Raw genomic sequence first — 27,148 nt, 5'->3', positions numbered from 1 at the left:
CTTTAAAGCAGACTACTGGTTGCTAACAATTGATATCAAAGATTTGTACACCGTTATCCCCCAAGCAATCGGTATTGAGTGGGTTAGAGATTTCATGTATGATCTGAATTTAAATAATGATGTGGTATACATTGTAGAAACTCTCTTAGAAATTGTTCTGTCCAATAATTTCCTCATGTTCGATGGGGAAATGTTTTTGCAGAAATCAGGTGTTGCAATGGGGTCACCGTGTGGTGGCAGTTTTGCCAATGTAGTGCTGGCCTATTGGGAGAAAAAGTTTATTTTTCCAACAGAAATTTTTTCTTCCAATGTTGCCTGGTATACTCGTTACCAGGATGACATGTTCATCCTCTGGAAAGGTCCCTTTTAGAATTTTGACTAAATCTTCTGGAGTTTACATACAATCTTCAAGAGCAGAGCACCAGTTACTTGGATATCCTATTAACCAAAGATTTAGTTGGTGAGAAATTTTCAAGTGTCATATATCATAAACCCACCTACTCGAATGCTTTTTTACACTTTTCGAGCTGCCACCCCTTCCATCAAAAGAAGGCGGTAGTGAAAGGGCAAATGGTCAGGGCTGCACGAATGGTATCGGAAATGGGAGATTTTTTGAAAGAATGTGATCAGCTTAGTGACATGTTTCTTGGTTACCCTTTCCAGCTTGTGCAAGAAGCTAAAGTTGAGGTCATTCACAAAAGGGTAAGTGGTCACTTTAAGCCCATTCTCTCACCATCGCCTGTTTGTTCTCCACCTTTTGCATCGACCAACCAGTTCGATCCAACATCAGAGGTTGGTAGCAGGGCCTAGTAGTACTTACACTGGTGAAAAAAGGTCCTCTAACATTGGATGGTCAACAAGATTTTTGTGTACATTTAGTATTAATCATACACAAATTAGGTCTGTCCTAAATAAAAACTGGGCGTTCATGAAAGAGGACATTGGTATTATCAACAGGCTTGGAGAAAAGCCTCAAATTACCTTTAGGAGAGGGAAAAGTTTAAAAACTCTTTTTGAATCACGTCCTCCTCAAGGTTTCCGCAATAGTAATGGCATAAACAGATGCGGCAGTTGCAATCAATGTAGGTATATTTGCACCAACTCAAGAGTACAGTTAGGGGATTTCCTTTGTTGTATTAAGGTCAAGGCTAATTGTCGCACTAGTGGGGTGGTATATGCTGCAATGTGTCAAACATATGCTGCCTACTACATAGGTAAAACTGATATATGAGCACCAATATGCCATCACTAGACAAGATGAGTCAAATGCCTTGGCTAAGCATGTCATATTACACCAAGACCACCATTTTAAATTCACTGTCCTGAAACAAATCAGGCCAGATGATAGGGTGCAAACCCAATTGGAGATGGAGGAATTGTATTGGCAGATTCGTACAGCATCCTATATTCACCCAGGACTTAATGACCATGTTTCGATTGGGTGTTTACCTAAATATTTAGCCCTTAAACGATAAACCCCCTTTTTTCCTGTTTGATTGACTGAGTAAACTTTTTCCGGTTTATGGGTATTGAGTTGGGTGGATGAGTTGTATAAGTGTATTCTGTGACAGTTGTTTTTGTAAGTCCATAGTTCACTTCTGTAGGTGCTACTTTTAACATGCACACCTATATTTATCAGAGTGTGCACCTGTGCACACTGTAAGCATGAAATGTCATAAAGTTTTTAGTGTCATTTGGTCACACTTACACAACACACTTTCATATTAAGGTTGTACAAAGTTTAATACTGATTTTTAGTTATTATTGGGTACATTCATTATTATTTTAAGTAATAAGAGTATTTATATTTAATATGGGAATGTAATACTATGTGTTTTAAGTGTTAACATTCCTTTATATAGTTGTAGGTTTTGATTAATATGTTATTCATTGATGTATTTGTATGCATATTTTAATCTGCAATTTTAAAGTTGAGAATTTTTTATTGATGAAAGTTTATGTGGTCCTTTTGCTAATGTTTCTCCATGTCTCTGCCTTCTGTTTTTGTTTTGGCTCGTTTTTTTATATTTTAAGCTTATCTATTAAGTATATAAAGGTGTTCTTACTAATTAGTATATTGGTAATGATTGACAGAGCATGTATTTAAACGTGTGTCACACTGTTATTACGTTTCAGTCTTCTGAAGAAGGAGGGTCACTGTATCCTCCGAAAGCGTGTAGCTAAAGTTCAAAAGTCTTTCTGGATTAAAGTCTTGAAATTGGTGTGGATTCCAGCTCTTTTTGGTGTTTTTCATCTAGTTTTAATTTTTTCCTGAGTTTGCATTGGTTTCTGTGATGAGCGATTTGGATTCCTCCCCTCAAGACTCTCTATTCACTCCAGCACCTAGCCAAGGAATGGTTCCTACCTGTACAACTTCCAGCAGCGAAAACGAGCAAGGCAATCTTACAAACCTGCTCAATTTAATTATGAGCAGGTTGGATAACTTAACGCAGAGAATGGACGGTTTCCAGATGGGTGGACAGCGTGGGAAAGAGCAGCCCAACACTTCATGTACTTTATTAGGGCAAGCGCTCAGTGCTAATGAAGCGCATCATCCAGCTCCTACTGTTCGGCCGTTTTTAAACGCCTGGGTTAAATGTTTGCTTCAATTCAACCCGGACAAGCCTTTCCAGGTACTGCTATAATATCCAATGATGTGCAATGTAACGAAGAGGCAGTGAGTTTAGCCTGCCCTAACATTAATCTATTTCTTAATAAGACTGATTTTTTTAACGTTTCTGCTAGCAATGTCTTACAAAGGAATGAATCAGTAATAAGCAACATATCTGAACTGATTAATGTATTTGATAATAAGATGTTTAAGTGTAGGAAACTTCAGCTTGAAGTCTCCTATTTACAGGAATGCATTGCAAAGGGGTTGGTCCCTAAAGGGCTTAGGCAATGGCGTTTTCCTGTGGGACTGAGTGAGCATTCTGAATTTCACAAGGAATTACTCCAACTATTCGACAAACAGGCTTTTGAATTTATGGGCTTGTTAATCGTTCATTACAACAAGGATATTGATTTGTTGAAAGGTGATTTAAGTGAACTTGAAAATGATATTAAGAACGACGCGGACTTTTTTAGATATAAATATGATTATACCCGCATTTTTTTTTAGCATTGAAGCCTCTTTGGCCAAGTTAACTAACACTAAGTGTAAAAAGATTAAAAGAGACTTGCAGCAATATGCCACCAACACAGCCTACCCCCGCCCTCCCACTATGTTTAACAAACCTCACGGAATTGGAGCAGCCAGTGATGGACTTCAGACTTCTGAGTCCATCGGGAGGGGTGACCCAATCCGCCCGGATGACATTAATGATGTTGAAGACCCAGGTTTCTTGGCTCAGAGAAATGGGAATAACCATTGTAACAGGAACACCAGTGGTAATAGGCTGTTTACTGAGGAAGGGGGTAATTCTATTGACAATTTTGTTCCTTCCCAGCTGCCTAGTTCTCCACACATTAACCAACAAAATTTTCGGCAAGGCCAACAGCAGGGGAGAAAACCAAAGCAGCAACAACAGGGTCCAAAGAACCACAATCAATACTTTTTCAGGAATCGGAAGACATAACACAGGACTTAATGTGTAGGTTTTCAGACCCTGTGATTATTTGTAATGAATCTTCTGATTTTAAAGTGTTTAACTACACTTCATTTACTATCGATCATGATATGCTTCAGTTGTTTTCGAAAGGTTTATCCTTTGTTCCCGATTCCAGGTTTGACTTAGTCAAGTGTATAACTGATCTCAAGTTGTACGTTAGGAAGCTTAACCTTAAACTTCTTATGGGGGATTGTACATCCTGTGAACCCCATTTAAGGGTTTCCAGTGTTTTTAATCTGCCCCTCAATGATTCTTTGCATATTTTTGAAAGGGCCTGTGAATTGGACCTCAGAGCTTTGAATAGGAATAAGAGTAACAGTCTCCACCATGGTTTAAACATCACTCATTCCCAACGTGATTTTATTAAACTGTTACAAGATTGTAATATCAGAGTAATGAAGCCAGATAAGGGGGGTGGTTTGGTCCTAATGGACCAATTCCTTTATGTAGAGAGAATTATGGCACTCCTTAATACTGACTCTTACCAAAAGGTTAGTAAAAATGAGATTAACATGGCACACCATAAGATCCGCAGCACTTTGGATGATCTGTTTCTGGAGAGAATTATTGATACTGAGTTACATCAGTACCTCATTATGTTGGCACTAAGGATTCCAGTTCTTTTTGGGATCCCCAAAATCCATAAATCCTTGTCAAAACCTCCATTCCGCCCAATAGTGGACGGAAGAGGATCTGCTACATATGCTTGTGCTAAATATGTAGATAGCATTTTAAGGCCATGCTTAAATCAACAAGATTAAATCTGCAAGGATTCATGGAGTTTTTTTGAAAATTTAAGTAAGATCCCCTTTAAAGCAGACTACTGGTTGCTAACAATTGATATCAAAGATTTGTACACCGTTATCCCCCAAGCAATTGGTATTGAGTGGGTTAGAGATTTCATGTATGATCTGAATTTAAATAATGCACAGTGGTGAAGTGGTTAACATTGTCGCCTCACAGCAAGAGGTTCTCCGGTTCGATTCTCGGCTGGGGTGCCTTCTGTGTGGAGTTTGCATGTTCTCCCTGTGTTCCTCCCACATTCCAAAGACATGCATCTGGAGCATTTCTCCCCGGGCCTCCGCTGAAAACAGGCTCTGTGGAACCTAGTCGGACATTCCCGGTCAACAAATGTTAAATAAATAAATAATGATGTGGTATACGTTGTAGAAACTCTCTTAGAAATTGTTCTGTCCAATAATTTCCTCATGTTCGATGGGGAAATGTTTTTGCAGAAATCAGGTGTTGCAATGGGGTCACCGTGTGGTGGCAGTTTTGCCAATGTAGTGCTAGCCTATTGTGAGAAAAAGTTTATTTTTCCAACAGAAATTTTTTCTTCCAATGTCACCTGCTATACTCGTTACCAGGACGACATGTTCATCCTCTGGAAAGGTCCCCCAGAAAACATGCCTTTATTTTTAGAATTTTTGACTAAATCTACAACGTTTCTGGAGTTTACATACAATCTTCAAGAGCAGAGCACCAGTTACTTGGATATCCTATTAACCAAAGATTTAGTTGGTGAGAAATTTTCAAGTGTCATATATCATAAACCCACCTACTCGAATGCTTTTTTACACTTTTCAAGCTGCCACCCCTTCCATCAAAAGAAGGCGGTAGTGAAAGGGCAAATGGTCAGGGCTGAATGGGAGATTTTTTGAAAGAATGTGATCAGCTTAGTGACATGTTTCTTAAGCGAGGTTACCCTTTCCAGCTTGTGCAAGAAGCTAAAGTTGAGGTCATTCACAAAAGGGTAAGTGGTCACTTTAAGCCCATTCTCTCACCATCGCCTGTTTGTTCTCCACCTTTTGCATCGACCAACCAGTTCGATCCAACATCAGAGGTTGTTGACGAGGTAGCAGGGCCTAGTAGTACTTACACTGGTGAAAACCCCGAAAGGTCCTCTAACATTGGATGGTCAACAAGATTTTTGTGTACATTTAGTATTAATCATACACAAATTAGGTCTGTCCTAAATAAAAACTGGGCGTTCATGAAAGAGGACATTGGTATTATCAACAGACTTGGAGAAAAGCCTCAAATTACCTTTAGGAGAGGGAAAAGTTTAAAAACTCTTTTTGAATCACGTCCTCCTCAAGGTTTCCGCAATAGTAATGGTATAAACAGATGCAGCAGTTGCAATCAATGTAGGTATATTTGCACCAACTCAAGAGTACAGTAAGGGGATTTCCTTTGTTGTATTAAGGTCAAGGCTAATTGTCGTACTAGTGGGGTGGTATATGCTGCAATGTGTCAAACATGTGCTGCCTACTACATAGGTAAAACTGAGCGGAAGCTAAAGAAACGCATATATGAGCACCAATATGCCATCACTAGACAAGATGAGTCAAATGCCTTGGCTAAGCATGTCATATTACACCAAGACCACCATTTTAAATTCACTGTCCTGAAACAAATCAGGCCAGATGATATGGCAAACCCAATTGGAGATGGAGGAATTGTATTGGTAGATTTGTACAGCATCCTATATTCACCCAGGACTTAATGACCATGTTTTGATTGGGTGTTTACTTAAATATTTAGCCCTTAAACGATAACCCCCCTTTTTTCCTGTTTGATTGACTGAGTAAACTTTTTCCGGTTTATGGGTATTGAGTTGGGTGGATGAGTTGTATAAGTGTATTCTGTGACAGTTGTTTTTGTAAGTCCACGTATAGTTCACTTCTGTATGTGCTACTTTTTACATGCACACCTATATTTATCAGAGTGTGCACCTGTGCACACTGTAAGCATGAAATGTCATAAAGTTTTTAGTGTCATTTGGTCACACTTACACAACACACTTTCATATTAAGGTTGTACAAAGTTTAATACTGATTTTTAGTTATTATTGGGTACATTCATTATTATTTTAAGTAATAAGAGTATTTATATTTAATATGGGAATGTAATACTATGTGTTTTAAGTGTTAACATTCCTTTATATAGTTGTAGGTTTTGATTAATATGTTATTCATTGATGTATTTGTATGCATATTTTAATCTGCAATTTTAAAGTTGAGAATTTTTTATTGATGAAAGTTTATGTGGTCCTTTTGCTAATGTTTCTCCATGTCTCTGCCTTCTGTTTTTGTTTTTGTTTTGGCTCGTTTTTTATATTTTAAGCTTAACTATTAAGTATATGAAGGTGTTCTTACTAATTAGTATATTGGTAATGATTGACAGAGCATGTATTTAAATGTGTGTCACACTGTTTTTACGTTTCAGTCTTCTGAAGAAGGAGGGTCACTGTATCCTCTGAAAGCGTGTAGCTAAAGTTCGAAAGTCTTTCTGGATTATAGTCTTGAAATTGGTGTGGATTCCAGCTCTTTTTGGTGTTTTTCATCTAGTTTTAATTTTTCCTGAGTTTGCGTTTATTATTGTAACTGAATTACAAGTATATGTTTTAATAGAGGACACTGGGACAGCAAAGGTTAACCAGCTAGCTTACTTTAAGAAAAATGTAAATGAGCTATTAAAACTTCATCCACAGTGCTGAATAGGGCTGGAGACAGTCGGTCTGGAAGAAGCCTTTGTTCATTAGCTCGGTAAAAAGAGGGAAGCTCCAGGCACTGCCATAAACATTTAGATGTGTATTGTAGCTGTCTATGCTAAATTCCTGTCTCACCATCAAAGGGGGTTACTGTGAAAACCTAGAGTCAGGTGACCAGATGAAGCCATTCTGCAAACCATCTTGGATATTATATTTTACAGGGAGCAATCTCAGAGGAAGGAGTATTCTGTTTTGGGGAACCTAACTAGAAAGACTGCTCACATATTTCATTGTGCCTTGCTCTATCAAGTAAGTTATTGGAGAACAGCAATTCCCCTAGAGTCAGTCAGGAATATAGTGCAGCTTTGTTTAGAGATTGTTGTTCTTTATTTGTATGAGCCTGCCCATCAATGTTATTTTCAATATTTCCTGTGATTTGAACTTTGTGGTTTACTGGGAATATATATATATATATATTCAGTACTTTCATGCTCTTTTATTATTAAATATATTTAAAACTTTTATTGTGGCTGGTACTGGCAGAAAGTATTTAATCTTTCAGAGTGCTTATATTTATTTGGTGGCACTGTGTGGGCCACTCCTGAAGGCCTAGTTGTCCTGGTCAACTGTTACCATTTGTATTAGTAGTAATATTAAACAGTATAATCGGTTACCCTTTGTTAAGGGCCTTGGAGTAGCTGATTGTGGAGTGTTTGGTGGCAGTGATAACTACCTTATACTCAGGGCAGAAGGGGGAACAGCAGGTAAATTTGTGCCAGCTTTCTTAGGTGTGTGTGTGCGTGTGAAAAAAATCACATCTCTCAGTGTGGGTGTCAGCCACTTGGGGCAGGCACAGAAAGCACTGGGTTTACAGAGAGGGTGCTGGAGGACTTAGCTTGGATACTTGGTTGAGGACCTACTCCTACAGCTATACCAGTGTGCAGCCTTATTGGAGACTTGGAGAGAGACTGATATAGAGAAATCCAGACTCCGGGCTGAGTGTGCTCCCTGTGTGCTCTTAAGGGAAATTGTGCTTGACGCAGAAAGATCTTCACCTGGAAATACTGAGTGTATCCATTTGTATTCCAAGTGCACATCCCTGTCCAGTGTTAGTGGTGAGGAGTCAGGCTTCTTGATTATTGGCCCAGTGTGGGGATGTCACGGATACTCTTACTGAAAGATTAGCTGCTGTATTAGGGAATGTAACCATTCATCATGGTAGCATTCACCTTCAGTGTAGTAGTTCTGGCATGGATCAACCAAAACTGTTGGGCAATACTTCTAACTCTGTTATTGGTGTGTACAGTTTGGGTGAGTGGAAGGGCTCAGTGATATAAATTGTATTAATGCTTTTACACTAGTTCTGGCATTGATCAACTAGGTACGTAGGGCAGTATTTCTTACTTCTTGTGTTTGTGAGTACAGTTTAGGTGAGATGATGGGCTCAGTAACATACTACCATTATACGAATTTTATTGAACTACTCAGGTTTTTTCCTAACAGATGATAATGACTCAGTCTTGCACCTGCACCAGGAATGTAATGAATGTCTACTCAACAGATTATATGCTGTAATTATCACCTTTGTCTGAGCATGCAGAACCTTACAATAATGAAAAGCAAGCCATTATTAATTTACAATATGTGCAGTTACAGTATAACACTAAGTCATTATCACTTGTCAAGTAAAACTCTCAACAGCTGCCACTGTTATTCACATTACTAAAAGTCATTAGCACATTGATGACTGCACATGACAGAGTTTGGTTTCTGTCAATGTGGAGCCATGCAGAAGCCCCCCCCCCAGCCTCTTTCTTTCATTTTTACTGCTGCTTCTATTGTATGATACAGATGAAGGTATCCATTGTGGTTATATGATTCATATTTTTGTGAACTACTGCAACTGAACATCATATCATGTAATAGTTTCTTGTATCACACACTCACTATATAGCACTCTGCTGTGTTGCATTCTAACTGCTTCTGTGCAGGTAAGTAACATCATATTGTTCTATACTGCTGTGTTTTTCAGCTAAGTGCAATTGTAAGGCAACACGTTCCTCAATGAAGATGCCATCTATTCAGGAGAAATCAATCAACATTTACTTGGGTGAGGATACAGATTCTGATGGTAGTAGCAGTGGTTCAGACATGGGTGTGGACCTCCAACCATGATGTAATGCAAACCAGAATGAATATAAAGATTAAGACACAGATGATTAGATTCCACTTGCAAATAATGAACATTATCAAAAGAATTATAACACTCTGGCTAGGTGTAAAGATTCAAACTGACAAACACGGTAATGCATATTATACGTATATATTTGTAGTTATCCAGTACATTTCCCAAACATCACCAGCAACCTGTTCACATTTGTTCCCTGTGCAGGAGCTTCTTCCTTGTGACAGTGACATGGCTTCAAGAGCAGGGGAATGACAAGTGGGACTGTGGATGTGTGGGCATGCTTATATTCACTGGGCTGCCATCCATGCCTCCACAAGTGACAAATACTACAACTTAAGCTTCCCCACATCTAGCATGAAAGTACACTGGATTGGAAGAAGCAGTATACATTGGACTAGACTCCTGCAACTGTTGGCAGAGATGTGTTCCAAGTACACTGAGCCTGACATTCTTGTGCTGCACATTGGAGAAAACAATGCCATCATTCATCCACTTGGAGATTTGAGGTTTCAAATCAAGGTGATTTATGAGTGCATGCAGTCGTGGTAGCCACATTGTCATTTTGTGTGGTCAGACACAATTCTTCATCAGAACTGGAGAATTACAAACATCCAATGGGAAGCGCGCAAGGCCAGATGGTTACTGAATGGGTTCATAGGTAGATACTAGGCTATCTGCCCGAAGGCATTTATAAGCCTAGCCAGAATGTGTTGGCTTTTACCACCCCCTTAGATTAGTTCCCTGTGCCTCTGTCCAACACAGTCACTGAATTGATCCCCAGGGTAAACTTTCTGTTTCCCATCCACTTGTCAAGGTTTCTCTTGAAGAGTGTTAGTGAGGAGCTCTGCCTAATGTAGATTGGAATCTTGTTCCAAAGCATGGGAAGTCTCTGGCACAAGAATCCTCCCTCCAGCATGTCCTATTTATTGTTGTGGTGAGGTTTAGATCCTTAGAGCGTGTGGCTTGAGGGGATATGGTTTTCTTTAGGTGGAGCATGTCCATCAATTCTGGGTTGGACATGGCCTTGTATGTCAGGCAGAGATCACCTCTGAGTAGGCGGTATGCAACCGAGTACAGCTGGAGTTTCTTCAGTCGAGCTGCATAGGGAATCTGTTTGAGGCCAGTGATCCTCTTGGTGAGGTACTTTCTGTGGTCTTTCCAGATGTTGCAGGTGTCTTGTAAGGTACATCCCAAACAGGGCACTGTACTCTATGATGGGTCTGATGAGTGATGAGTAGACAGGCACAATGACCTCTTTTGATCTGGAAGCAAACCCTTTTGTGATTAGGTGGGCCACATAGAAGGATTTTCTAACCACTTTGGCAATGTGATTATCAAAGGAGAAATTACCTGCTACTTGGGTCCCCAGATCCCTTATTAAGTCTTTCATATTTAGGGGGCTATCATCTATGTGGTAGTTTGTGGGTACTTTGTTTTTTCCAAAGGGGATGACTATGCACTTTTTGGCATTTAGCTTGAGGCCATGATTTTGACACTAGGTATCCATCTCAGTGAGACCATTTTGGAGGATATCTGTGTCAGATGGAGAGTCAATTATATCCCCTAGTTTGCAATAATCTGTAAACTTGGTCAGCCATAGTCCTCCTGTGCTTGCCTGTACCTCTGAAAAGTATATGCCAAACAGGAGGGATCCTAGGACTGAGCCCTGGGGAACACCACTTGTAACTGGTTTAGTCGAATCTAGCTCTCACCATGTGGGTTCCGTTAGTGAGCCAGTTGGCAACCCATCTTGTGACATAGGGGTTTATGTTCAGGCTGGAGACCTTGTCTATAATACCAGAATGGGGAATGGTGTCGAAGGCCTTTGCAAGGTCTAAGTAGGCTGTGTGTAGCACCTTTCCCTCATCTATAGCCTTGGTAACCGTCTCAAAGAAGTCCACCAGGTTGAAGAGGCATGATCTGCCCATAAAAAGCCAAACTGGGTAGGGTCCAGTGTTTGGAGGCTCCCAATGTCTCTGTTAATGAGTTCCATGATGATACGCTCTATAGCCTTGCAGACCAAGCTAGTCAGGCCTATAGGGTGATAGTTCCCGGGGTCTGTTGTGGCTCCACCTTTGTGGAGAAGAATAACTGTTGCTGTGTGCCACTCTATGGGTACGTAGCCTGTGGAGAGGCTGAGTTTGAACAGTGTGTTTAGGTGAGGGGTCAGTTCGTCTTTGAGCTCGTGTAGGGTGCTGCCTGGGACACCGTCCAGTTCCACTGATGCTGTGTTCTTGGCTTTGGAGAGGACTGTTTTAACTTGAGTGTCTGTGATTTCAGGGGCTCTACATTCTTCTGGTATGGTTATGGGCCCTTTTAGGGGTGAGAGGGGGGTGAAGTTCGCACTGAACCTGTCTACCTGGATGTTGGCGATATCAGTCGGTTCAGTGTATTTTGTGCCATTCTGCATTAACTCCGAGCAGATCTGAGCACTGCCACTTAGATTCTTGACATAGCTAAAGAACACCTTGTAGTTATCTTTGGAGTCCTTGGCAATTTTTCTTTCAAAGCTCGCCTTGGATGATTTTATGAGGGATCGTAGTTTCTTGCTGATACTTGTCAGGGATTTCTTCCCTTCTTGAGATTTTACTCTTTTCTGTACTAGTTTCCTCCTTCTATTGTATAGCTTGTTTATGGCAGGGGTCCACCAGACTGGTTTCCATGCTTTCTTGTAGGTGCCCATAGAATGCATTAGTAAAGGATTTTGCAGCTTGGACAGCATTATCTTTTAGCATGGGAGCTTTGAAACTTTCCACCTCAGTCTTAAGTAACGTGAAGTTTGCTTTTGAAAAGTTTTTCATGGTGGTTTCCTTGTCCGGGGGGGGGGGATGTGGATATCCAAAGTGATTTGTTTATGGTCAGATCTAACCAGCGAGGTGTTGACTGGTGTGGAACACCGGTCACCCATGTTGGTGATGACCAGGTCCAATATGTTGTCACCTCTGGTGGGAGTGTTGACCAGTTGATCCAGGGAATTTGAGTTTATAAATTCTAGGAAATGTTGGGCAAGGGAGTTAGTACTTGAGTAGTTCTCCCATTTAATGTTTGGGTAATGGAAATCACCCAATATTAGGGTGTTTGGTAGGACCTTTATTGTTTCCCAGTGATTCCAGAAATGCAGAATGGGGGTCCTGGGACATGGTGGGTGATCTGTAGCAAGCTACAATTTGAATTGCAGTTTTGCCTGTTGTAAGTTGCACGTGGATGATCTCTGCATTGTGCTGTTCCACTAACCTGGAGGTGTGGGTATCCTTGATGAATATGGATATGCCCTCGCCTTTTGTATTTTGGTCCAGGTTCTGTGGCCGAAATGTATGGTATGAGTTGTAGCCTGGTAGTGCTGGGGTGCTCTCTGGAGCCTTAAACCATGTTTCTGTTACTGCACATATATCAATTTTCTCCATACTGAGGAGTGCCTCAAGTGCATGCATTTTGAGGCTTAGACTTCTGGCATTGAGTAGCATTGCCCTCAGTTTTCTGTTACTTGTGCTATTTATGGTGGTGGGTTTGTCTTTTGAGCCTTGCATAAAAAAGGCACTATGGGGATGGCAAGAGCCTTGGACAGTATTCGAAAGCATAAGGGTGACAGGTGCAAGCCGTCACTAGTGAAGCAGCATGGCTTGTCGAGCATGTCATCCCAGACGGACAGACACTGGATCCCCTTTGAATAAGACCAGAAACTTAGCCAATTGTTGAAATTGATATTTTTTTCTTTATACTGTGGTATCATTCTTGTTGAGGGCAGGATGTTACTCAGGGTCAGGGTCATACCAGCCTGGGCTATGTAATCAGAGAGCTCTTCCATGTCTCTTTTCATGTAGTCCAGTGAGGTATGGCTCAGGTCATTCACACCAACATGGACAACGACAGAGTCGTATTTGTACTTGTTCTGGAGTGACCTGAGTGCTTGTGTTATGTGGCGGATCCTAGCACCCGACAGGCAGCTAACAGTAACCTTCTCCTTATTCAGCCTAGTGAGTGGGACGTCAGTGTGCCTGACTATAGAGTCACCTATTACTAGTATGTTGGGTATGTTATTTTGCCTTATGGGCTGTGATTGCGTGGCACACTGGTTTTGTGAAGTATGTGTTTCATGGTTTGTGTTGGGGGGTGGAAGTTGCTTGGATATCTGCTTTGGAGGTCTCTGTTGCTTTTGCAGATTTTTATTTAGAGCCTCTGAGTATGTGTTAGTGTATTTGTGTGTGTTTTTTGCTGGTGCTGGTTTAATGGGTCTATGTGAGACTGGTGGTGTGATGCAAGTATTTCCCTTCTCCTCTTGACTGTCTGATCCAGTCTTGGGTTAAGAGAGCTTAGCCTCCAGTATGGCTGTATAATTGCATCTCTTGCATGTATTAGTGTTTGGTGGTAGGAGGAGAGGGTTGTCTGTGTACATGAGGCAGTGTAACATTGCCTCAAAATTCCCAGATTCACCAGTTGTACTGGAGAGTACACCTGAAATTGCCCTTTGGACATGCCTGGATAGGTACAGTGAACTGTTTTACTGAATGGCTGGTAAGATTGAATAGAGAGCCTTGTCCTTCTGTACAGTATAGGGGGGTCTAGTGCTAGGGTTTATAAGTGCTTGCTATGAGTTTTGAGCAAGTGCTGGGCTGAGAAATGAATGGCTTCAGTGCTTAAGTTGAAAGTTTGTCTAGTTCCAAGGGAAAATTTGAAGATGAGACTTTGTGGGGCCAGGAATAGTTATACCCTAACTAACTGGCACTGCCTGGCATGCATAATTGGGCAAATATGTTTTTTATAGCAGGGATATGAAAGAGATAGAAATTAGTCAATAAACTATTAATTTCTGGGCTGAAACCACTCTTCCAGGGACAGATAGGCTGTTCAAAGCTCCCCTTTCTCACAGGTGAGCAGAGAAACTTCCTTCTATCCAAGTAAGGTATGGGCAAACACAGAGATGTGTAACACAGCCCTGAAATCAGCAATAACCTGAAAACTGGACTATACTAGCTTAGAAAGGTGGGAAACAAGTATATATATTTTTCAGAAAATAAAGCAGATACAATCAGAAAAACACTTTAAATGCACAGAAAAGGATACTTATTGTTATATATCTCAGATCAGAGTTGTAGTCAATGCCCCTAGTAATAAAGTAGGAAGAAACACAAATACAGTAAAAACAGATGAATCAAGTACAATATATATATATATATATATATATATATATATATATATATATATATATATATATAAAAAACAATACAAAAGAAAATGAACAAACTGATTTAAACAAGTTACCCAATTAACCAGAAAAAAAGCTCAAAACTGAGCCCTATTCACGCAGTCTTCAATCAGACAAGCTCTCCTGCCACTAGGGTGCTGGGGAACCTTCTCCAAAAAAGAAGGCCTGGATCAGTGCTCAAGTTATACAAACAAAGCTAGATTCAGCAGGCCTGAATCTGGTCTATGCTACAGCAACAAGGTGCACCAATTTCAGAAAGGAACAGTTTAAATCAGCAGGCACAATAAGCCTGTGACCAGAAATTCCCAGCTCTGAAGGGCCGAATAGAGCCTCTCCTCCCACAAGAGTGCAGACCACAAACCTTCTTAATGTAGAATAACTGGCCTGAAGCCTAAGTGCTTAAACCAGAACTAATACACTTTTAGAATAGCAGACACTGAGTCTTCAATCAGCAATTCCCAGCTTAGAAGGATGTAAGCTACTTGTCCTGCCACAACAGTGCAGACCACAAACCTTCTTAATGTAAAACAACTGGTATGAAACCCAAGTGCTTAAACCAAAAGACTTCTGACAGTTACAGTTTAATCAGGCTACTACCAAGTAGTAATAAATGCAACAGAATAAATAAAATTGAGTACTTTTAAGAACAGGCAAAAGCAAAATAAAGTAGGAGGAAACACAAATACAGTAAAAGCAGATGAATAAAGTGCAATTTTTTTTTTTTGTTAGTAAAGTCCAAGGAGAGAGGAAGGGAGAACCTAAGTGGGATGGCCTTCTCAAATCTTCTCTCTGTATTAAGTAGAGTGAACACTAGATTCAGAATATGATCTCACTGTGCTCGGTTAAGTGAGCAAATCAGATGGACCCAGGAGGAGCGTTCAAATACAGACTTACAAGTGGGGCGGGCAATTCCAGAGAACTGCAGAGAGAGACACATCACACTATTCTGTGAAACAATTAGGTAACAGAAAAAATGAAATACAGTACTTTTAAAACTGCAAGTTTGTACTTAACAGAAGACTAAAATACAGTACTGCAACTCTGCACTTAACTTCGTCTTCTAATGCAGGTGATTGTAGCCAACCAAGTCTCTTAGAAATTGAGCATAAAATGAATTCTCACACTTTGTGGCTAGCACTTAAAGTACAGAGGAAGCCCTCTAGGCTAACAGTTAAATATCAGATAAAGAAGTGAGAAGACCACACCGCCCTCTTATAGCAGAGAGAGACACAGCACACTATTCTGTTCATGCATGGCTTGATGCACAGGGTCAGTGGATCAACAATTAGCCATAACAGCATCACTGCAGACGATTTTCACCTTTTAAGACATGATGGAGTTCACCTAAATGAAGATGGGATTGCCCTGTTCTTAACTGATTCCCAAAATGGTGTACTATCAGCAATGCAGGATAAACTGGCAACATGCATCTAGTGACAAAGGATGAAAAACAGCCATGGCCAAAGTAGGATCACTATGTGAAGGAAAACTCTATTAAATTTTATGAAAACTTCATTCACTACTTAACACAGTAAAATAACTGTCATTTTGTGCTGTACTCATATGTACAGATATTACATGTTAGTATAGGGATGTTTTGTAGCTCAAACTGAGAGGCCGTAGGAAAAAGGGTATGTATTAACCTCTGGAAATAATCCTCTGCATCCAAGTGTCTTTGATGATGGTTGTCCAGGTTTGTGGATGCACGGATAAGTACCACCTGGCTGCCTGCAGAGAGCTGCAGTCAGGCAAACCCTTCAGGAATGCTGATAGGGTTTCTCAGAGAAAGGACCTCGAAAAAAAAAGACTTTTGTGGGCCTTCTCTGCCACAAAGGCATCATCTATTAGTGGAGTTCCCCCCTCTGCCACAGGGGATCTGGCCCCATAGGAGTCCTGGCAAAAGCCTTGTGACTTCTGGCACCACATTTTCTTACAACCTCTCTGATTCCAATAACAGGTCCATCAAGGTGAGGAAAAACAAATCCCTACAGCAGACAAGGACTTCTCATCTAGCTCACTCCTTTGGGGCCAAACAAGGTAGAGCCATCAAAGGGAGCACTGATAAATAATGACTTGAATGGCTCCAAAAAGTCAAAGAGGTGCATCCAGACATGCCATGTCTCATGTCTCAGCTATTCCTGAATATGCAGATCTTGAATCACCTTTTGAGGCATGAGAATGGAGTCTTATACAGGTGTTCGATAAGAACTGTGGAGTGACCAGTTAAGAAGAAATGGTCTTCTTATTCTCTGCAGACATGGACACAGACAGGGAATTAAAAAACTCTTTGAACAAGTTCCTCTGAAATATTGTGACATGCCAAATAATTCAGAGACCTTAGGGTGAGGTTAGTTGAGGCACACAGGTGCTTCCCAAACCTGTCAAACACAATTAACTCATTACTGGGTGTACTGACAGTAGAACTTTGCTTAGCAAGTTCTTTCTTGGTGGCTGCTGCTGCCACCATAGCATCTATGGTGGACCCCTGCTCCAGTAAGCTCAATCCTTAGGAGCAATAAGTTATTTGGAAGGTCTTTTAGGAATTGCCGTTGTGACATCTGGATCCTTCCATGCCCAGTAAGACATGAGCTTCACCATCTTGTCTGCTGGGAGGACTACCCAGGACATAGCTGAGCCAGTTCCAAAAGCCTCAAGAAACAGACTACTCTTAGGAAGGGAAGGGAGGTCAGAAGACCAACTAACCTTTGTTTCACCAAAGGAGACATCCTCCAGGGGTAATCTAGTGGACACTTTCCCTTCATTGAATTAGGTGTCTTCTGCAGGGATTCCTGGGAAGAATCTAAATGCCTTCTCTTGCACATATTCTTCTGATGAGACTTCCCAGTGGGATGCTCCAGAGAGGACTCAAAGTATGAGCACAGTCCTGAATGACGACTGTTTTTTCAAGGTTTGTATGGGCCAGCTACCTTGATGTAACAGGATGTATAGGCTCAAAGACCAAGGCAGACTTTTGTGGATGGAGTGGAACAAGTGGGGCAAGCAGTCTTATCCACAGAGGAAGAGAAAGGTTTTCTACTACCTCAAAGGCAGAAGACAGAGCAGAAGCAAGGGGCACTCTGGAAGGAGCTTAAGACAACTGACCAGGATGGCTGAGAGCATCACCCCAACTCTGCCGAGGCAGAAAGCAGAGCCAAGCTGCCCAGTGCTGAGGCTCAGAGAGGAAGAGACAGCTTCAGGGGCATCAGAGTTGAACCCAACTCCCTGGATCTGGTGCCAACAATTTGGTTCCAAGGTCCCTCTGACTGGAACACAGATGCTGATGGAGTCAAAGAAGGCCAAGCCTTTGGATCAGATGCAGACAGTCGGGACTCTCAGGTTTGATGGCTCTAAAACCAAAGGTCTGACAGGAGTAGGAGTCAACAACTAGGTAGGGGTTGATGGCAGGCTCATGGGTCCAATGGGAGATGTGCAGAGGGAGATGATATACCTCCCCACTGAACCATGGCCCAGAGAAACTTCATCATCATCCTGTCCATATCAACTTTGGTTAAGGTCCTACGTTACCTGAGAGACAATGAGATGGTCTGAAAGTCCTTCTCTGGGTCTCCTGAAGAAAGGGTGAATTAATCCATAAAGAAATCACCTCTGGAGTGAAGGTGGAGGAGCAGCAACGTTGAGATTTAGACTTTGATCTTGTTAGATCTGATAAGCCTGATGGGAATTGACAGCTGTGTAATCTTCTCTGGTTGAGCCAAACTTGAAATGGAAGAGAGAGAACGATCAGGGGATCGTTTCCTACCCTCTTTGCCCTTGGGTGATGAATCCCCCTTAGAAGGGTGGGATCTTCAGCAGAAGTTGAAGTAGAGAGTAACAGACCCTTGAGGGCCAACTTCTTCCTTTGTTCAAACAAGGCACGGTAGTTGAAACCTGCACTGTTTTCACACTCAACATCCAAATGGGCAGAGCCCAAACAATATACACACTCCTGATGGACATTGGAGTTGGAGATCTTGCACTCATAGGAGCTGCATTTTTTTAAATATGGTTAGCTTATTTGACATTGTAGATACCTAGAAAGGAGAATGCAAGAGAAGTAAAAATAGGAGAGACTACCAATGATGCTAATAACAAGTACAATTACCAACAATGGTAATAAAAGATAGCAGTAGGAGAAAAGGAAGATCAAGTATGGCAAGGAAACAAGAGGCTGCATGAAAGGTGTACTATAAACAAGAATTCACACACACACACACACACACACACACACACACACACACACACATATATATATATATATATATATATATATATATATATATATATATATATATATATATATATAAAATGAAGTACAATGGGAGGAAGAAGATTGGAATAATGTAATCCAAAACACACTAAATGGCTCAAGCTATGAAGAACAAAGAGCAGCACAACACTATTGAGCACCACTTTAGTACAGACCCTGTTTAGACCACCCATCCATACCACACCCCTCCATTCTTCCTCTCACTGTTAAAACAGAATTTTACCTAGCATTATAGATGGTCAGTTTCTCGCCATTTCTCCTGCCAACCTGATTGATATGGGTATTCTGAGGCAGTATAGTAACTGCCTCATGTGCAATGACAACCTTCTACTCTTAAATCACCCAAGTACAATTTGTAAAACATGCATCTAAACTGGTTTACTATCAATATTTCACCGTGCAATTGCACGGCTATGAAGTATTCGAACAACATATGTTCAAATACTTCATAGTTTGGCAGGTTATGTGAGTGAACGTTATCATTGCGAATGGACTGTGCAATCACAATTATAACGTTCACTCATGTAAGGGGATCGTGGTACTGTGTGGTTAGGGAAATACATCCATTTCCTCACTGTAGTGCGATCTCCCAGTTGGAATATTAAGTTAGTGGGGGTGTGGCTTGCCCCCTGCATAGATGTGAGTTTAGGCTAGTTAGGTAGGGAGTTAAGGGAAGGGTGGGAGTGCTGTTAAATGTTGAAAATGTCGTGAGTGACATTTTTGGCAATTAATAGCTGTTTTCGACATTAGGTACATACGGAAATGTTAATTTCCGATGTTAAAATTTGAACTTTCGTACACTTTTTTTTATTTTCGATTTTTTGATAGTAAACCATCTACACTAACAATCTGGAAACCTTGCTTTCTTCCACACAAAACAGTAACACTGAGCAAGTTGTCAGCTCACATACTACACCTCCTACGCAAACCATGCACTTGACACACAAACATTGTACATGGAGGTACTCACCAGAAACTTAGCTATAACACCAGAGACCTCCCAAACACAAAAATGCTACACCTATTACAGTACCTACAGCACTTAATACACATAACATGAGCACCAGTGTCTCACTAAACAAGCCCCTAAGGCAAAGAACATCTAAACCAATTTTTTTAGTCATAAGTGACTTCATTGTGAGACACGCAGATGTCTCTCTCACCAGGCTGGACTCATATTTTGAAAATTATGATAATTTTTCATATTTTGGAGAATAAGTTTGCTAAGGAACTTGTCAACATGCTGAGTAAAACTTCATTAAAAGATGGTAAAGAAGTGTATCTGTATGCTGTACATATTTACAGATAGAATTTATGACTTAGGTACTGACATTTATTATATTTTTTTCATATTTTGGCATATAACTGTGGTACGGAACATGTCAACATGCTGAGTAAGACCTCATTTTGAAAACAGTAGTACTACTTACAAGATGGTAAAAGAACTGTATCTGTATGCTGTACACATGTACAGATACAACAATTTGCTTATGACTTGGTTATGAATTTTTTCATATTTTGGTAAATAACTTTGCTAGGAAACATGTCAACATGCTAAGTAAGACATTACTTTGAAGGCTGTAGAAGTACTTACAATGGTAAAAGCAATGTATCTGTATGCTGTACACATGTACAGATATCACAGTTTATGACTTAGGTTATAAAAACTATGATATTTTTTATATTTTTGAAAAATAACTGTTAGGAAAAATGGCAAGGGGATGAGTGAGGTATCCTTTTGAAGCCACTATCAAAATGTACAACTTCATGTAATAATTTGAATTCGGAGCACCATACATGGGCAGATATCACAGTCTATTTGCTTGTAGGACTATGAAAATTAATAGCTTTGCCATATTTCTGTGAATATGTGTGCAAGGAAGTAAGGCAAGGTCAGGGATGAAGTGTAATATTCACAACAGAACAAACAACAGTGCCCCCCCCCAAAATTACTGCTCATCTATGACAAGAACATGAATTAAATGCTCAGCTTATTTGTTGCATTATGGATATTATCATTATTATGCCCATATCTTTGCAAGGCTGCTTGGTGACGATACACATGATGGGTCATTTTGAAGCTGACATTGAGCCACACAACTTGTATTCCAAAATGTAGTCTCTAGCTGCTACAGGTGATGAGATATTATGCTTTAAATGTCAGATTATGAGAAATATAATTAGTCATATTTCTGTAAGTATCTCAGTAAAAGAGTATCACACAGTAATGGCCATTGTATCATTTTAAAGCTGACATTCAACAAATTACAAATTGTATGGGTCAACGTGGTACATTCACCAAGATACCTTAAACATCAGCATTCCTTGGCAATTGGCAAACATTTAATAAGACTTAGATACACACTATCAACATTTACACCATTGGAAAGATCAGTGTCTACTAAACTTTCACATTTACATTTTTAGTTTAGCTATTATGGTTAAAGAGTTATGAACATTTGTTTCTGTATGGTATTAAAAATGGATTATCTGAAAATTAGCTCAGGATGCACTGTTGTTCCTGTGGTAGAAGTAAGCAGTCAGCATTTTCTGAGTGGTTCCAGAGTGAATGAGTTAAGATGCTTTCTGAAGAAATTTGGGAATTAGTGGAGTAGGAGGAAAAGCATACAGGAGCCTATGGGGCTACTCATGGACTACAGACTCTCTTGGTGAATCCCCCCTTGAGGGATTAGGTTGAAGTACCTACAGCACTTGGAGTTGACACAGGGAAGCAAAGAAATTGCAGCATGGTTGGCCCGACTGATGGAAAATCATTTCCAACACCAAAGGATTGAGAGGCCACTCAAGAACGAGTAAGATGGACCTGCTGAATTTGCTAGCACATTGGATTTTCCCAGGACATGCAATGACAAAAGAAAGCATGCAGAAGAGATCACCCACTGCCAAACTGTCATCATCTCTCGACACAGGGGATAGAATTTGGCTCCCCCTTGCTTGTTGATGTACCAGACAATCGACATATTGTCTGTCTGGATGGCAATTATCCCCAGAGGTCGAAGCATCTTGAAATGCATGCAATGCTAATAGGACTGCTCTCATTTCCAGGACATCAGTGTGAAGAATGGCCTCTAATTAAGACCAAGTACCTTGGACCATCCTTTCCAAGTAATGCCCCCAACCTTAGCTGAGAGTTGTCTACAGTCAATATGGCTGTGGGTGGTGGAAGGATAAAATGTTAGCCTTGAGAAACTTTGCTTGCAGTGATACACCAGCTAATGTAATGTCACAAAGAGCACTCCAAATTGTGGGTTGTAACACCAGCTAAAAATATCAGTAAAACGAAAGTCAAACAAAGGTTGCTGGTGTCCACGGGCACAAACACGAATCTATAAAACACAAGTCACTTCAATATCTGAACGATCTTGGTATTAGTAGTCACCACGCTGAAACAGCAATGTGGGGTTAACTTCTTTATCGAGCAGTAAGCGCTTTCGCCATTCGGCTTCATCAGACTGTTACACATTGAATAAATTTCAAACACTTATTTAAATACTTAAAACAATTAAAATGGATCAGTCTCATTGGTTAAAACATTAATGTAAAATTTCCGATCACAACCGGAACTCATTTTGATCTAACCTAAAGCATACTGTCTCCTGAATCCTACAAATAAACTGATTACAGACATCTAAAAACATTACTGGCTATGACCACAATATTAAACAAAATCTAGTAACTGATTCCTCATAGCGACGCGCAAAGGTGTCGCTCAATTAGTATAACAACACAAAAAGGCGAGCAGCATTACTGTGTCATATCACCTTAGTTTGAAAGCATTTAATCTTTCATTTGATTATGGTTAAAACGTAGGCACAACACCATAGCGATGTCTTGTAGATCCTACACTAGGAAACAACGTGTGCATGAAACGTCACGCTGTTCTTTGATCTAGGCTAAAGCATAATGCCTCATGATTCTTACAAATGAACTGATTACAGACATCTAAAAACATTATTGCCTATAACCACAATATTAAACAAAATCTAGTAACTGATACCTCATAGCGACGCGCAAATGTGTCGCTCAAAACTCCAAGTAGACTATTCTCTATCTGTTAAACGTAGCACTTGCTCCTACAGTACTTATTACCTTGATACGGCACTCTTGTCATAGATAGTACCCCAAAAAGGCAACCCCCATTTCTCGGTCACCCACGTCCCCGGAATCTTTTTAAAGTTTTTTGTCTATTCCTTCTAGCATGTCGAGGGATCAGTTGCTAGTGTCCTCTCCTGCTCAGCTGGTGAACCTGGGAATATTGAGGCAATGTTACAATTGCCTCATGTACACAGACAACCCTCTCCTCCTCCCACAAAACACAAATACATGCGAGAGATGCAACTACGGCCAAACTGGAGGCTGAGCTCTCTCAACATAGGACTGGCAAGACCAGTCAGGAGGAGAAGGTTACCACACACACTATAGACCCAGTCTCACATATTACCATTACAACCTCAAATCATACACATAAACACACAAAGACATACTCGGAGGCTCTGATCAAAAATCTACCAAAACAGCAGAGGCCACCAAAGCAGACACCCAAACAACCACCACCTCAGAACACAACACCTGCAACACATAGACCTCACAGTCAGAGTGTCAAACAGTCACAGCCCTTAAGGCCAAACACAATGCCAGACACACTAGTCATTGGTGACTCCATAGTCAGACACACTGACGTCCCGCTCACCAGACTGAGTAAGGAGAAGGTCACAGTAAGCTGCCTGTCGGGCGCTAGAATCCGCCACATAACGCAAGCACTCAGGTCTCTCAACAGCAGGTACAAATATGATTCAGTCATTGTCCACGCTGGTGTAAACGACCTGAGACGTACCTCCTTGGACTACATGAAAAGAGACATTGAGGAGCTCTCTGATTATGTAGCCCAGACAGGTATGACCCTGACCTTGAGCAGTATCCTACCTTCACTAAGAATGATGCCACAATACAGAGATAAGATGATCAGCTTTAACAATTGGCTTAAACACTGGTGTCATTCAAAGGGGATCCAGTGTCTGTCTGCCTGGGATGACATGCTGGACAAGCCACGCTGCTTCAAGGGACGGCTTGCACCTGTCACCCTGGGATTCCGGATATTGGCAAAGGCTCTTGCCACCCCATAGTGCCTTTTTAGGCAAGGCTCAAATTCTAAACCTACCACCCTAGAACACAAAAAGGAAAAAACTAAGGGTAATGCTGCTCAATGCCAGAAGTCTAAATCTCAAAATGCACGCACTCGAGGCCCTTCTCAGTATGGAGAACATCGATGTCTGTGCTGTGACAGAAACCTGGTTCAAGGCTCCTGAGAGCACCCCGGCTATCAGGTTTTACCTCATATCATGCGTTCCGCCCCAAAATCTGGACAATACCAAGAAAGGAGGGGTATCCATATTCATCAAGGACACCCACACCTCAAGACTGGTGGCAACGCACGATGCATCGGAGACCATCCAGGTGCAATTAACCATAGGCAAGACTGCTCTGCAAATTGTAGCATGTTACAGGCCACCCTCACAAACTCAGGAACCTCACATGGCCTTCCTGAAAACACTAGAGGGATAAATGTATCACCAAACACCATCATACTAGGTGACTTCAATTACCCTAATATAGACTGGGAACACTACTCAAGCCCAAACACCCTAGCCCAAAAGTTCCTGGAATTCATAAACTCAAATGCCATGGAACTAGTCACCATCCCCACAAGAGGAGATAACATACTTGATCTCATCATCACGAACATGGGAGCACAATGTTCAACACCGGAGGTGTACCCCTCACTGGTGAGATCAGACCACAAACTAATCTCGCTGGAGGTCCTCATCCCACCCCCACCTGAAATAAAAAGACCACAGTAAAGAACTTCTCAAAAGCCGACTTCACACTTCTAAAGACTAGTGTGGTCTCCTTTAAGGCCCCGAGCCGGCGGAAAACAGTACTCAAGCCGCTGAATCACTTACAAATGCCTTCTACCAGCACCTGCAGGACTGCATGGATAAGGCAATCCCAAGCAAAACAAAGACTCTTTGTACCAAAGGCAAGCGTCCAGTCTGGTGGACCCCAGCCATAAACAAACTCTACAACAAAAGGAGGAAGCTACTACAAGATAGAGCAAAATCCTTAAAAGGTAAGACACCCTTGATCACTATAAGTAAAAAACTAAGAGCTCTCATAAAATCATCCAAAGTAAATTTCGAGAGAAAAATAGCTAAAGACTCAAAAGACAATCATAAGGCCTTCTTTAGCTATGTTAGAAACCTGGCCGGAAACTCCCAGATATGCTCAGAGCTAGTTCAAAATGATGTGAAGATTACTGATCCTACAGACATTGCCAACATACTGGCTGACAGGTTCAGTGCAAACTTCTCCCCTCCCCAAAAGGAGAGATATCTATACCAAACGGTTGCAGCCCCCAAACACCTCCAGCGCCCAAGTGAGAACTGCTCTCTCCAAAGCAAAAAACACAGCATCCATGGGACCTGATGGTGTCCCCGGCTGTGTGCTCCATGAACTCAATGAGGAATTAAACCCACAGCTAGGACAGCTGTTTAATCAAAGTCTTACCTCTGGATACGTACCCAGGAGTGGCGCACTGCAACTGTGGTACCACTTCACAAAGGCGGTGCCTCCACCGACCCTGGAAATTACCGCCCATTAGCTTGACAAGCCTTATCTGCAAAGCCATGGAGAGGATCATAATGGACCTCATAAATAAAGACATAGGAATTTGCAGACTTTGGATCCAACCCAGTTTGGCTTTGTCAAAGGCAGATCATGCCTTTTAAACTTGGTTGACTTTTTGAAACAGTCACCAAAGCCATTGATGAGGGAAAGGCAGTCCATACAGCCTACCTCGATCTGGCTAAGGCCTTCGATACAATACCCCATTCGGTATCATTGAAAAACTCATCAGCTTAAATGTCAACCCATACATCACAAGATGGGTTGCAAACTGGCTGAGTGACAGAACCCACAGGGTCAGAGCTGCTGGCGCCATGTCAGACTCAAAGCCTGTCACAAGTGGTGTCCCACAGGGCTCAGTCCTGGGCCCACTCTTGTTTGGCATCTACTTTTCCGGTACAAGCAAACACAGGAGGGTTATGGCTGACAAAGTTTGCAGATGACTGCAAACTGGGCGCCATAGTAGAAAACACATCTGACACAGATATCCTTCAGAAGGGTCTCACAGAAACGGATAACTGGTGCCAGAGCCACGGCCTAAAGTTAAATGCCAAAAAATGCATAGTCATACCCTTCGGGAAAAACAAGGTTACCCCTAGCTACCAAATAGGTGGCAATCCACTGAGCACAGAAGAAGTTATCAGGGACCTGGGGACCCAGGTTGATAGTAGTCTGTCATTCGACACCCATGTAGCTAAAGTAGTTAGGAAGACCTTCTACATTGCCCACCTTATCATGAAGGGATTCTCATCTAGATCAAGGGAGGTCATAGTCTCCCTTTACTCATCACTCATCAGACCAATGATTGAGTACAATGCCCCATTCGAATGTATCTGACCCGACACTTGCAGCAGCTGGAGAGGCCACAAAGTTCCTCACCAAAAGGATAAAGGGTCTCAAAAATCTGTCCTATGCTGCCCGACTGAAAGAACTCCAGCTCTATTCAGTCGCTACCGCTTGCTCAGAGGTGACCTTTGCCTAACATACAAGGCCATGTCAAACCCAGATTTGATGAATATGCTTCACCTCAAAAATCTAGATCCATCAGAGCCACAAGGGCGGAGACTTAAACCTTGACACGGCTATTAATAGGACGTGCTGGAGGGATAGATTCATCACCCAAAGACTCCCTATGCTGTGGAACAAAATCCCGGTACATGTGAGGCAGAGCACCTCGCTGGCCTTGTTCAAGAGAAATCTTGACCAATGGATGGGAGATCGCAGATATACCCCAGGGATTACCTCAGTGTCACTGCTCGACAGAGGCACAGAAAAATAATGGGTATAGTTCCCCATACTAAAGGGGTGGCCTAAGCCACAAAACGATGGGCTAGGCTTGTAAATGCCCTCGGGCAGATAGCCTAGTATGAACCTATGAACCTATGAACCTATAAAAACACAAAAAGGCGAGCAGCATAACTGTATCACATCACCTTCGTTCGAAATCATTTAGTCTTTCATCTAATTATGGTTAAGACGTAGGCACAACACCATAGCAATGTCTTGTAGATCCTGCACTGGGAAACAACGTGTGCATGAAACGTCACGCTGTTCTCAGTACAATCAAACATAAAATTAAGCGAATACGTAAATGTGACGTTCTTTTTACATTAAAACTAGCCACATATACAGAGCTACATATTTCAAAAAACATCAGTTCACTATAAGTTGTGTAAGCTAGCTA

The sequence above is a fragment of the Protopterus annectens genome, chromosome 1.part0 (genome assembly GCF_019279795.1).
Source record: "Protopterus annectens isolate FY-2018-M chromosome 1.part0, PAN1.0, whole genome shotgun sequence".
In the NCBI taxonomy this organism is placed as follows: domain Eukaryota; kingdom Metazoa; phylum Chordata; order Ceratodontiformes; family Protopteridae; genus Protopterus; species Protopterus annectens.
This window is presented reverse-complemented; position numbering follows the sequence as displayed.